The sequence below is a fragment of the Aptenodytes forsteri genome, unplaced genomic scaffold (assembly GCF_000699145.1).
Source record: "Aptenodytes forsteri isolate BGI_AS27 unplaced genomic scaffold, ASM69914v1 Scaffold321, whole genome shotgun sequence".
NCBI lineage: Eukaryota > Metazoa > Chordata > Aves > Sphenisciformes > Spheniscidae > Aptenodytes > Aptenodytes forsteri.
Window position 1 is genome coordinate 31,845 of NW_008795030.1, and position 325 is coordinate 32,169.

The window sequence follows — 325 nt, forward strand, 5'->3', positions numbered from 1 at the left end:
CCAAGGAAGGACAGGGGATGGGGATGGGTGACGAAGGGAAACGGCTTTTGCGGCTCCTTCCCAAAGGATGGGACCTCTGAGATGGAGCCATTGCCTTTGGTGCGGGATCTGGGGGCTGGAGCTGGCACAAGGCCACCCAGGAGCCCGGGCTCGGCCCCCCCGGGAGCCTGCGGGCTGCTGCCACCTTCTGCTGGTGTTGGGACAAGGGGTTTGGGTTTTTTTTTTTTAATTTATTTGCATCTGTCTAGATTGCCATGGTGTTTGTTTACCTAATATTTTCCCTTGCTTGTAACCAGGCAAAAATGCCACAGGGCTCCAGGCTGGG